Source organism: Bufo bufo, chromosome 5, assembly GCF_905171765.1.
Source record: "Bufo bufo chromosome 5, aBufBuf1.1, whole genome shotgun sequence".
NCBI classification, from domain to species: domain Eukaryota; kingdom Metazoa; phylum Chordata; class Amphibia; order Anura; family Bufonidae; genus Bufo; species Bufo bufo.
The window spans coordinates 547,072,486-547,085,650 of NC_053393.1; positions in this window are offsets into that span (position 1 = coordinate 547,072,486).

Genomic DNA, 13,165 nt, shown 5'->3' on the forward strand with positions numbered 1-13,165 from the left:
TGCTCCGTGCACGCGCAGTGCCCCAACTTGGGAGTAAGAGGACCGACCAAGCTGCTTTTTCCATCTCCCGGTTCCTAAAATCAATTCAGTTTGGTGCATCAGAGTTTAGTCTGTCACTGTGAAGGCAGTCGAAGGTACCCGGCCTAAAAAATTTTTTCACAAAAGGCAATCCCACCCTGATATGGGACGTAACAGGGATTAAACTGATGAGAAGAGAGAGCTACAGAAAATAGCACTCATATCGGGTGTGACAGTAAATTGCACGGCGCAGACGTAGTGACCGTGGCGTAAATTCAAACAAAGGGGAGGGAGCCAGCTTTTTTTTAACCATCTCCCCGTTCAAAAAATCTATTTAATAAATGGTCCCCAGATTGGGGACGTAACAGGAATTAAACTGATGAGAAGAGAGAACTACAGAAAATACCATTCATATCGGGTGTGACAGTAAATTGCACGGCGCAGACACAGTGACCGTGGCGTAAATTCAAACAAAGAAGAGGGAGCCAGCGTTTTTTTAACCATCTCCCCGTTCGAAAAATCTATTTAATAAATGGACCCCAGATTGGGTACGTAACAGGGATTAAACTGATGAGAAAAGAGAACTACAGAAAATAGCACTCATATCGGGTGTGACAGTAAATTGCACGGCGCAGACGCAGTGACCGTGGCGTAAATTCAAACAAAGGGGAGGGAGCCAGCGTTTTTTTAACCATCTCCCCGTTCGAAAAATCTATTTAATAAATGGACCCCAGATTGGGTACGTAACAGGGATTAAACTGATGAGAAGAGAGAACTACAGAAAATACCACTCATATCGGGTGTGACAGTAAATTGCACGGCGCAGACGCAGTGACCGTGGCGTAAATTCAAACAAAGGGGAGGGATCCAGCTTTTTTTTAACCATCTCCCCGTTCGAAAAATCTATTTTATAAATGGACCCCAGATTGGGGACGTAACAGGGATTAAACTGATGAGAAGAGAGAACTACAGAAAATACCATTCATATCGGGTGTGACAGTAAATTGCACGGCGCAGACGCAGTGACCGTGGCGTAAATTCAAACAAAGGGGAGGGAGCCAGCGTTTTTTTAACCATCTCCCCGTTCGAAAAATCAATTCAATTCACCTTTCCGGGACCCTTGGTGTTGTACGTGGCTGGGTGGAGGAAGAAACCTTCAATGACATCAACGGGACATGGCTAGCTTGGTATCCAACCTTGTATAAATGGTGAGTTTGCGGTTGGGCAAATAGACTGTTTGTGGTTGTTTGCGGTGCATTAAAAGGGGAGTTTGGTCTGTCAATGTCTCTGAAGCGGGCGTAACCCTTACACTACCTGATCGATACAACATCATACCTGATCGTATACACACACTGGATGTTATAACCCTTTAGGGTCGCATGACGTACCGGTATGGCATGTTTCCCGAGTCCTTAAGGACCCATGACGTACCGGTACGTCACGAGTTTAAAATAAGATTGCGGCGCCCCGGGGGTTAATCCGAACGGGATGCCGGCTGAAATCATTCAGCCGACATCCTGTCACAACGCCGGGGGGGAGTCATGTGACCCCCCCCCGTATCGGCGATCGCAGCAAACCTCAGGTCAATTCAGACCTGCGGTTTGCTGCGCTTTTAGACGATTCTGACCCCCGCGGCCGCAATAAACTTTAAAATGCCCGAAATAAAGTTTTATTAACCCCCCCCTGCACCCCTGAATGATATTATGTGGGTGGGTGGTGCAGGGGGGGTGTCGCAGGCGGTGCGGGAGGTGCGGGAGGCGGGCGGTGCGGCAGGCGGGATCGCGACCCCCCGCCCGCCTCCCATTGAATAATCTTTGGTTAACAGTGGATATACCAGGGTGTCAGCACATTGCTGACACCCTGGTATAAACGGCTGACATCGGTGATGCGATGTCAGCCGTTTAACCCTTTCCTTACAGCGGTCCGTACGGACCGCTGTATGTAAAAGGTTAACAGCTCAGGGAGCACCCTCCCTCTCCCATCAGGGGGCTGCTGTGCCTTTGCAGCCCCCCGATGGGAGAGGGAGAGAGCCCCCCGACAGCCCCGTCCTTACCCTTCCCCGTCTGCGCAGTTGTGGCTGCAACTGAGCAGACGGGGAAGGTTCCCATGGAAACAGGACTCCTTCTCAGGCATCCTGCTGTCCATGGTGCTGAACAGATCTGTGCTAAAGGCATAGATCTGTTCAGACAAAGTGTAAGTAAAATACAGTACAGCACCCTATATCGTGTACTGTACTGTATTATACAGACATCAGACCCACTGGATCTTCAAGAACCAAGTGGGTCTAGGTAAAAAAAAAAAAAAAATGTGAAAAAAGTTAAGATTAAAAAAAAAAACATTTATCACTGAATAAAAAAAAATAAAAAAAATACACTACACATATTAGGTATCGCCGCGTCCGTAACGACCTGATCTATAAAACGGTCATGTTAGTTTCCCCGCACGATGAACGCCATAAAAATAAAAAAATAAAAACTATGAGAAAATTTAAATTTTGCCCACCTTACTTCCCTAAAAAGGTAATAAAAGTGATCAAAAAAGTCGCATGTACGGCAAAATAGTACCAATCAAACCGTCATCTCATCCCGCAGAAATCATACCCTTCCCAAGATAATCGCCCAAAAACTGAAAAAACTATGGCTCTTAGACTATGGAAACAAAAATTAAATCATTGTGTAAAACTTAAATAAATAAAAAAAAGTATAGATATTAGGTATCGACGCGTCCGTATCGACCGGCTCTATAAAAATATCACATGACCTAACCCCTCAGATGACCACCGTAAAAAAATAAAAATAAAAACGGTGTAAAAAAAGCTATTTTTTGTCATCTTACGTCACAAAAAGTGTAATAGCAAGCGATCAAAAAGTCATATGCACCCCAAAATAGTGCCAATCAAACCGTCATCTCATCCCGCAAAAAAAGGGCCCCTACTTAAGATAATCGCCCAAAAATTGAAAAAACTATGGCTCTTAGACTATGGAGACACTAAAACATTTTTTTTGTTTTAAAAATGAAATCATTGTGTAAAACTTACATAAATAAAAAAAATTGTATGCATATTAGGTATCGCCACGTCCGTGACAACCTGCTCTATAAAATTACCACATGATCTAACCTATCAGATGAATGTTGTAAATAACAAAAAAAAAAAAAACGTGCCAAAAAATCTATTTCTTGTTACCTTGCCGCACAAAAAGTGTAATATAGAGCAACCAAAAATGATATGTACCCTAAACTAGTAAAATGGGGTCACTTTTTTGGAGTTTCTACTCTAGGGGTGCATCAGGGGAGCTTCAAATGGGACATGGTGTAAAAAAAACAGTCCAGCAAAATCTGCCTTCCAAAAACCGTATGGCATTCCTTTCCTTCTGCGCCCTGCCGTGTGCCCGTACAGCGGTTTACGACCACATATGGGGTGTTTCTGTAAATTACAGAATCAGGGCCATAAATAATGAGTTTTGTTTGGCTGTTAACCCTTGCTTTGTAACTGGAAAAAAAATATTAAAATGGAAAATCTGCCAAAAAAGTGAAATTTTGAAATTGTATCTCTATTTTCCATTAAATCTTGTGCAACACCTAAAGGGTTAAAAAAGTTTGTAAAATCAGTTTTGAATACCTTGAGGGATGTAGTTTATTAGATGGGGTCACTTTTATGGAGTTTCTACTCTAGGGGTGCATCAGGGGGGCTTCAAATGGGACATGGTCTCATAAAATCAGTCCATCAAAATCTGGCTTCCAAAAACCATACGGCGCACCTTTCCCTCTACGCCCTACTGTGTGCCCGTACAGTAGTTTACGGCCACATATGGGGTGTTTCTGTAAACGGAAGAGTCAGGGCAATAAAGATACAGTCTTGTTTGGCTGTTAACCCTTGCTTTGTTAGTGGAAAAAATGGGTTAAAATGGAAAATTAGGCAAAAAAAATGAAATTCTCAAATTTCTTCCCCATTTGCCAATAACTCTTGTGCAACACCTAAAGGGTTAACGAAGTTTGTAAAATCAGTTTTGAATACCTTGAGGGGTGTAGTTTATAGAATGGGGTCATTTTTTGGCGGTTTCTATTATGTAAGCCTTGCAAAGTGACTTCAGACCTATAGCGGTCCCTAAAAATTGGGTTTTTGTAAATTTCTGAAAAATTTCAAGATTTGCTTCTAAACTTCTAAGCCTTGTAAAATCCCCAAAAATAAAATATCATTCCCAAAATGCTACAAACATGAAGAAGTAGACATATGGGGAATGTAAAGTAATGACAATTTTGGGGGGTATTACTATGTATTACAGAAGTAGAGAAACTGAAACTTTGAAATTTGCTAATTTTTCTAACTTTTTGGTAAATATGGTATTTTTTTATGTAAAAAAATTAACTTTTTTGACCCAATTTTAGCAGTGTCATGAAGTACAATATGTGACGAAAAAACAATCTCAGAACGGCCTGGATAAGTCAAAGCGTTTTAAAGTTATCAGCACTTAAAGTGACACTGGTCAGATTTGCAAAAAATGGCCAAGTTCTTAAGGTGAAATAGGGCTGAGTCCTTAAGGGGTTAAACCACGTTGTTCAAAAAAAAAATTGGATTGTTAGGTGATTTATGCCCTTTATGGATTAAAATCCAACTCTGCGTCAACTATGTAATTTTCCATGGGAGTTTTGCCATGGATCCCCCTCTGGCATGCCACAGTCCAGGTGTTAGTCCCCTTGAAACAATTTTTCCATCACTACTGTGGCACGAAAGAGTCCCTGTGGGTTTTAAAATTTGCCTGCCTATTGAAGTCTATGGCGGTTCGCCCGGTTCGCCCGTTCGCGAACATTAGCATTAGCATCTCTAGTTGCTGGTACTACAGTCCCTCCTTTTCCATGTGGTGGAACCTGCACTGTTCTTAGAACTGATGGCTTGTGTCGAGCAAAGGTGGAGAGTCCCAAGTCGTCATTACTTCTCCAAAAAGGCTGTACCAGCCCTGCACACGTATGTTGAGCAGAAGATGGGATAGTCCTTGAGCCTGTCTGTGTCTGCTAAAGTTCACGGCAGCGCCGACATGTGGGGCTATCCCATCCACACCATCAACCTGGCCAGGTTACGGCACTGCCGCCAACACATTCTCAAGCTGTGAGTCCTGTGCCAATGTCCTGCTCTGCCTTCTCATCCTCCACCTTGTCCTCAGCCTCCACTGCAGGCACAATTCGGAGTGCAACTTCAGCATACGACCTATAGCACGGGGGTGTCACGCTGTCCTGCACCTGGTTTTCCTGGGAGAACGGAGTCACACTGGGGAAGAATTGCCCGCGTCCTACAAGAGAAAATCAAATCCTGTCTTTCTGTTCTCCAACTGAAAAACGGAACTATGGTGACCGACAACGGGAAGAATATTGTGTCGGCACTGCATTAAAGAGGGCTGAGCCATGCGCCCTGCATGGTGCACATCTTTAATCTGGTTGTAAAGTGCAACGTGACGCCCCCAGGGCCGATTGAGTCCCAAGTTATTAGGAATGCTGAGTGGTAATTCTGCCTTATGAGTTTTGTGTGTGTCATGGTGCTCCTACCTGGATACCGTCGGTCCCCAGGGTTAGGCTCTGCAGCAGTAAAGGGGAGAGTGATAGTTGGTGGAGTAAGAGTCCAGACTTGGTAAACGTTTAACAGCTTTCCTTGAATGAACTTGCATCCACACAAAACTGTGCAGCCTCTTGTACCTGATGAAGGGGAGTGATTCCCCGAAATGCGTTGCATTGCTGCAACAAAATACTTGATTCCTGATCCTGGTGACCTGTGGTTGGTCTTTGCGCCGTGGGATGTTTATCTCTGCAAATACGCACCTTCTTGGGGATTCCAGGGATCTCCGATAAGAAGACTACCTTTCCTGTGGCTGTAGACCACCACCCTCCAGGTTTTCAGGACCCTTCTGATGAGCGTTCATTAGAGTTGTGCCTATAACTAGCACAACCCAACAAGGTGAGCCTTGCAATTTATTTCATATTATCCTGTCTATCCAGAATTATCTTATGGTGCGCACATCTGTTTAATTACAGCACGAATTAAGCCTGTCTACTGAGACTCTGGCTTCGGTCTGGTAGCTGGACTTTCTAAAAGTACTGGTAACTTTGGCTGTTGACCCCCTTGTTATACTCTGTCTTTAAAATGTAAGTAGTCAGGGTGCTTTGCAAGCTGCTTCTCCTGGAAAGCACCTGACTGTATAGGGAGGGTGCTTAGGGACTGATGGTCCTCCCCCTTCCCCCCTTTTCCCCTTAGGGGCATTTAAGAATCTGGCCCCGTCTCAGTAATGGTTAAGTAGGTGGCAGATTAGGGTCATTGAGGGTTAATTCACTAGGGATCCTCCTTAGACAGGATGGGGGCGGTGCAGGAAATCCTGAAGGTCACATATACCTCCTCTCTGTTCTGGTCACTTCCTCTTGCAAGTGGAAGCAGATTGGCCCTCCCTCCCTCCCTTTTGCGGTTATTCTTGGGAGGCGGGTCGAGGTGCACGGTTCTGATCAGTTATGGATACTTGGTTATTCTGTTTTGTTTTTTCTATTCTTAAGAGACCCTGCTGGGAGTCCAGCGGTTTTGGATATTGCTCCGATGATTACGGCTTTGGAGAGCTGCGAATTTGGTCGAGTTTATGAAGTCACAGCTGGCGGCATTTGAGTACAGCGGAAATATGGTGGTAGCAGATGGAGTAACTGCCCCAGCGGTTGGCAGACAGCTCGGATGATTACGGTTTAACTTGCCCACTGGGAGTCCAGCCTTTGGCATACCGCTCCGATATTATGGTTTATTAAGGTTTGCCGCTTTAATAAAGAAGCTGTGGCCGATCACCACCCAGCAATAAAGTGATACAGTTGTTGGTGTCTTTTGTTATGGGTCAAGGTTGGGAAAGGGGCCAAGGATGAGTTAAAGGTGGTACCCCCTCCCCTGTTTCCCTGGATACCAGCAGTCTGGAAGACTCCTTCTGCAAGAGAGGGGAGATCCCCTTACTGCGACATGTCTGCTCTCCTTCCAATTCTCAACTTCACTCTCAACTGACTATAGCTTCCCACAACCTCTCCCTTGGTAGGAAGAGACTAGCCCACTTCTGCCCAAAAGGGGCAGAATGGAATCTCCCCCTAGATCTCTCACTGCCAGATACACTGCCGTCTGCTGGACAACCAGGCACAGTGAATGTACTACAATACATAGGTTACATAGCCATGTTATTAAAGCACAATATAAAAAAAACTGGAATAAATACACAGATGATCGTATTGGTTAGCCATTAGAGACAGTAGCAAGGTGTAGGAATGGTAGTGCCCGCTCTGGGGTACTACAAACGCAGTTCCTAAAGTCTTCCACCCAACTACAAGACATCAAAAAAATTGTCAAGAAACTGTGCATACAATTCAGCCCCTCTTACACTGCAAAACACGTCCTCCTTGAGCTGCAAAGGCGGAATAGCATTCCGCAACATCGCCTGATATGCCGTGTTTCCGCCTGTTGGAACTCTATCCTCCACATGTTGGACCGACTTAAGAGGAAGAGGAAGAGGAAGGCCGTAAACAGTTTCTTGATGTTGCAGGTGGACAGAAGTACTCCCCTGTGTAACTTCGAAGTTAGCCAGTGGCAGCTCATGTGTGACAACTGCTGTTTCCTGAGGCCTTTTGAGGAGGCCACTTTATTTCTCAGCCGCCAGGACTACGAGATGAATGACATCATTCCATTCCTTCATGTCCTGGAGCAGATGCTGATAAATCTGTCTGACCAGGGGACAGGAGACGTGGCGTCTACATCTCAAGGCCACCTGAGCCCTGTGGGTGCTGAACTGGCTGAGGAGGACATTCACGCACAAGCAATGTATATAGAAATTGGTGTTTTTTCTGCACAAGTGACAGGATAGGAACAGGAGGAGCATGAGGAGCTGGATGATGATGAGGAAGACCAGGCAGATGACCTCGAGACACTGTGGCAGTATGCAGTGGAGATGGAGGCAGGGAGTCCCTCCAAGTACCTTGCACAAATGGCCAGATGCAAGCTTTTAGGGATGACTTAAAGGCTCAAAAATGGGGACCTTTTTTTCACCCGATGAGAGGAAGGATAAACTTAACTACTATTGAGACATCCTATGTAAGTCAATTGGCTGCTGCCTATGTGCGCCATTGCCCATCCTCATGAAGGTCTGACTGGGGGGGCCTCTGCTCTCATGCTTCACTGCAATGAATGCTGCAGGGGGGGGGGGGGGATCAGGAGCAGCACCAGCTCCATCAGCAGCAAAAGTCTGGAGTCTCTAATGAGCACTTTTCTTCACCCACCTACTGAAGAAACCACCCACCAACAGCAGCAGCAAGACATGGAGCAGAACCTGACTGCACCCTGCCACCCCACATCCAAGATACCATGGCCCCATCACTGACCCCATAGCTGCTGCCTTCATGGTAAATTAATTATTTGTTAACATTACAGATTTGCAACGTGCAGCTGTTGTGGAGCTACAAGTCCCAGCATAGGCAGACAGTCTGCATTTTCCATGGCATGCTGGGAGTTGTAGTTAAACATCAGCTGGAGAACAGCAGGTCACACATCACTGGTTCAGGTGTCAGTGACACAAAATAACGAATCAGGAGAAAATTGTATCAATGTCGAGAGCGACAATAAAATACAATGATAATATATGGAGCATGGATGGCGCCGCCACTGATATCCCACTGCTGGGGAATAACTCCCATCATGTATGGGGAAGACCCACTTATGGGACGCTATGGATATGTGCCTATAGGCCCCAATGTATTGTATCTGCGGAAAAATGAATAAAGTTTATTGGGGAAAAAAAGACAAACATAAAAAAATTTTCGGAGAAATAGCAGCAGGTCCAGAAACAAGCGTCTATTATACAGTAGAATTATCTATAATGTCTGTTGAGGGAAGTGACATATTCAGATATACATATGTATATATGCCCTGACATATATGCATATGTATATATATATATATATGTATATATAGGCCCTTCTTCTGGGCCCGTCCAGTTGGGATGTGTTACACATATAGAGATGTATGTGTGCCCCCTGGGCAGCATGCATCTCTATGTATGTAAGCCATATGGGTACATATATATCTATAGATGTGGCCCAGACATCTATGGATGTATATGGGCCCCTATAATATAGGAGGGCTTATTCCTGCCCCTATGTTAATATAATGTCCGTTCATATATGCGTATAGATGTGCCCCAAGCATCTATAGGCATAGATGCCGGAATCCCGCCGAAGTGCACCTGCCAGGTGGGTGGAGGAGACCGACAGTTGGACAATTATGTCCAGCGTCGGCCTCTACAAAGGACAGAGGATCAATAAGATCCTCTGCCCTTTGTCACCATCTCCGGCCGCGCCGGAGATGGTGCGCCTAACAGAGACATGGGAAGGACATCAAAGGATCCCCCCCCCTGGAAGCGCGCTCCGAGATCCTCGGGCCGGCGCGGTGACGTCACATCACCACGCTGGCCCACGGGTTGAGGCCGGCGGTGCGCGAGCGGGCGCCGCCAAGTTTAAATAGACCGGTGGCGCTCCGCTCTGCAGTCAGGTAAGTCCACCAACAAGCGAGGCATCCCCTGGACCAACGAGCCCCCCTGGACAACGAGCATATTACCGCTAAGTATATCCCCCTCCCTATACCACAAACGATATATATATATATATATATATATATATTCCACCAACGACATATATATATATATATATATATATATATATGATCCCCTGCCCCTGATTAACCCCTCATATCCCCTGATTCCCCTGCATTCCCTGTAGTCCCCTGAGTAACCCCTTATACCACCAACGATCCCCTGCCCCTGATTAACCCCTCATATCCCCTGATTCCCCTGCATTCCCTGTAGTCCCCTGATTAACCCCTTATACCACAAACGATCCCCTGATTAGCCCCTAACCCTCACACCACCAACCTCTGTGTTCCCCTATAGCCCCTGGTTTCCCCATAACCCCTGGTAACCCTTACCTTCCCCTGCCCTGAGCCTAATCCCCCTGTGTTCCCCCAGGATCCTACCCCTGATACCCCTTCCCGGCTGCCCTGCTTATCCCAGCAGCAGCAGTGTCTGGATTTACCCCTTGTTATTCCCGTAGGGAGAGTATATTGACAGGATTGGGTGGGCTTCTGGTAAAATGTATGTATGTGTATTATAGTTAGATACTGGGGAGGAATTGGGACTGTGTTAGCGTAGACAGAACCGTATTAGTGTGTGTACTTACATTGCTGTGGGTTGCCATAACTATATATACCTATTCCCTTGATATAGATATATATAGTTCTAAACATAAATATTCCTTTGTAGTAGTAAGGCGCCACAGCAATAGTTGTAGTGTATTGTTGGTACTGTATTATTGGTGTATTATGTATGTTATGTTCGGTAAGGATTAATAAATACTGTCATATTTATACCTATTGTGTAACGTGTGGTTACTAGCGGTAGTTAGTAAGGCGCATGCAGCTAGTTTAGTGATTAGTGTAAGGCAATCAGTAGCGATTTGTTGTTAAGTAAGGCATAAATAGGCGGAGCTATCATAAGACGACTCACGCCTATTTATGAATATTGATTATTGAGATTCGCATAAATATTAACAACCAATATCCCCTTTAACAATGTCCTGTCTATATACCGTCTAGATATACATTATATATATACTGTCTTCCATTGTACAGGGCTAAAGTGGGAAATTTACATACATTCAATATAGATTACACCTGATTGGCTGCCTCCTCCGGCCACTTTATGATGTCACGGAATACTGTGCTGTTGGCTCCTCCCCACACATTCTGATTGGCTGCCTCCTCCGGCCTCTTTATGATGTCATAGAATATTGTGCTTTTGGCTACTCCCCGCAAATTCTGATTGGCTACCTCCTCCGGCCTCTTTATGATGTTATGGAATGTTGTGCTGTTGGCTCCTCCCCTGCACATTATGACATCACATACATTATATAAGGGGCTGCAGAGCTGACACTCCCCTGAGGGTTGTAGTTGGTGCTGGAGGTAAGTCTGCTGTGTTCTCAGCTCCTGTTGTGTCTGTCATCTTCTTCTATCATGTCTCCTCCTCTTCAGTAATGGCCGCCTCTTTCCTTTTCCTCTTCTGCAGCTTTGGTTGGTGAATTGCGTAGAGTCAGGTAAGTCCATCTTTCCTGTAAGTGTACAATATGTCTGATTACTCTCAGCACCTGAGTATAACCGCATGTAGAAGCTTCACAGATGGACCCAGTAGAAGGGATGCGGGTGGCAGTGGTGTACCTACTGCAGAGGGAGACTCAGTGACTGCTATGGGACAGGGGCTGCTCTATGCATTTGCTTTTTCTGCTTCCTGTTGTGTTTTTTCCTGCAGTGGTCACTAGGGGGAGCTCACTGTATACAGCTCACATGCCGTTTGATTGTAGTTTTATAAAGCCGTATGCACTGAGCTCCCCCTAGTGGTGGCTGCCAGCTGCTGTGGTAGGGAAATAGGAGATTTGGAAGGGACACTCTGTGTTTTGCTATGTGGATCAGGAATATAACTGCTGGGTTTGCAGACATTTCAGTTGCTATGGGGTCAAACAACTAAAGGCCCATTTCCAGTGAGATATAAGGTGCAGTTAATGGTGACTATAGAGGATGGAAGGGGGTGTGGAAAATAGAATGTGGCCCTGTCCTCAGTGTTATTATAGATGCCCCATGGTCATCTCTGCTGTGTGCATCATTTCTGTGTCTGAACTTCATTATGTTTTCACCTATACAGAGTCTCTGTACTGTGACATCACTGTGTTTATTATCTCTTTATTACCCCAGTACTTTTTGTGTATCGGTAACAGTAAGTGGGTCCTTAGGGTTTTGAGTGCTGGGGAGTTCCTCAGTCGCTGCTATAGGTTAGGGTTTTGATGGTCAGATAAGGGATAAAATGCAAGGACCAATAAGTGAAGACTGAAGATTTGAGGATAGGTCTTGAAGTTTAGATAATACATAAATATTGATAAAATTTTTCGTTATAGGCTCAGGTCCTGAGGTATGGGTACAAGTTGAGGATAGATCTGGTAAATGGGGCTTGTCCATTACTCATTTCCACATGACTATTCATCATTTCTATATCAATAGAGCACATAGAGCATGTCCTAGACTCTCACTGTCTTATCTACTTTTAGATTGGAGGAAGTCAAGGAGGAGAAAAAGGAGGAGGAGGAGATTAAGATTGAGGAGAAGGAGATGGAGAAGATTAACATCGATGAGGAGGTGGAGTATGGTAACATCAAGAAAGAGAATGAGAAGATTAACATTTTGGAGGATATAACCATGGAGGATGAGATAGAGGAGATTAACACTGAGGAGGAGTTGGAGCAGATAAACATCAGGGAGGTCGTGGAGGAGATTAAGGTTGAGGAGGCAGAGGAGATTAAGATCATAGAGGCAGAGGAAGTTAAGATCGAGGAGATGGAGGTGATTAAGATCAAGGAAGTGGAGATTAAGATCGTGGAGGTGGAGGAGATTAAGATCAAGGAGGTGGATGAGATCAAAAATATGGAGAATAAGATCGAGGAGGTAGAGAAGGTTATGGAGGAGATAAACATCGAAAAGCAGGGGAAAGTGGAGGACAATACAATCAAGGAGGTAGAGGAGAAGAACATCAAGGAAGAAGAAGTACTGGAAGAGATGGTGGAAGTTATCAATACTGAGGAGGAGAATGAAGGTGCGGTGGGGAAAGAGGAAGAAGAAGAAAGTGAGGAGGAAAAATATCAGGTTCTCATGTAAGTACATCAATGTAAAGTTCTGTATATTGAGTTAGGACAGTGATTGAATTGATTAATCAAGAATATGGCAAAGAACCTGTGGAGCAGTTCTCCATAGCAGCTAATCAGGTCACAATTTACATTTTCCAACTGGCTTTCAGAGCTACAATCTGATCTTGCAGCAGTTTGATAAATCTTTCACACTGTGTAGAAGAATTACTGATCCACAACATGCAACATTTATTGTCCTGAACATCACCCCACATTCTACCTATAGGTAAAGAACCCCAAGGTCAAAAGGTCAGATATAATCTATAATATTTCTATCTCTAGATCTGAATATTAATAGATAAAAGTATTCTTCATCCACAGCTCCACCTTCATATATGAGACGTCGATAGTGGAAAGAACACAGTTTAAATCTCCA